The sequence below is a fragment of the Arachis duranensis genome, chromosome 1 (genome assembly GCF_000817695.3).
Source record: "Arachis duranensis cultivar V14167 chromosome 1, aradu.V14167.gnm2.J7QH, whole genome shotgun sequence".
Lineage (NCBI taxonomy): Eukaryota > Viridiplantae > Streptophyta > Magnoliopsida > Fabales > Fabaceae > Arachis > Arachis duranensis.
Window position 1 is genome coordinate 85,338,573 of NC_029772.3, and position 1,162 is coordinate 85,339,734.

Sequence of the window (1,162 nt, forward strand, 5' to 3'; positions counted from 1 at the left end):
TTATTTTGTGTTTTATTAGGTACATGATCATGAGGAGTCACGAAAAAAATAAAAAAATTAAAAACAGGATCAAAAACAGCAGAAAAAAATCACACCCTGGAGGAAGCACAGGCTGGCGTTCAACGCTAGTAACAAGCATGAAACTGGCGTTCAAAGCCAGAAACATGTTACATCTGGGCGTTGAACGCCCAGAATGTGCACCACCCGGCGTTTAAACGCCAGAATGGTATGCAAAGGCATTTTACATGCCTATTTGGTGCAGGGATGGAATTTCTTGACACCTCAGGATCTGTGGACCCCACAGGATCACCTCAGGATCTGTGGACCCCACAGGATCCCCACCTAACACATTCCCACCTTACCTCCTAATCCTATTTTACTCTTCCCCATGTCACACTTCCCAACAACTTCAATCTATGAATCTCTCTTCCCAATTACCCTCTTCACCATTCACATCCATCCACTCTTCCCCATACACACATCCCTCCATCTCCTCCATCTCTTCTTCTTATTCTTCATCTTTTCTTTCTTCTCTTGCTCGAGGGCGAGCAATTTTCTAAGTTTGGTGTGGTAAAAGCATAGCTTTTTGCTTTTCCATAACCATTAATGGCACCTAAGGCCAGAGACATCCAAAAAAAAAGGGGGAAGACAAAAGTTTCCACCTCTAAGTCATGGGAGATGGAAAGACTCATGTAAAGGGTTTATAGCTCAGTGGTAGAACATTTGACTGCAAATCAAGAGATCCCTGAGATACCCCAGGGGATAAATTGTCCTCCACACAATTATTGGGAGCAGCTAAGGATAGGAGCACCAAAATTACTAGGAATCATTCAACAGAAGCAAGGAAGAGACATAAGGGAGCTCAAAGAGCACCATTGGTTCTTCAAGAAGGCGCCACCCTCACTAAGGTGGACTTATTCCTTGTTCTTAGTTCTCTGTTTTTTTTATTTTTATGTTGTGTTTATCTATGTTTTGTGTCTCTACTTAATGATCATTAGTAATTAGTAACTATGTCTTAAAGTTATGAATAAATTCCATTAATCCTTCACCTCTCTTAAATGAAAAATGTTTTAATTCAAAAGAACAAGAAGTACATGAATTTCGAATTTATCCTTGAAATTAATTTAATTATATTGATGTGGTGACAATACTTTTTGTTTTC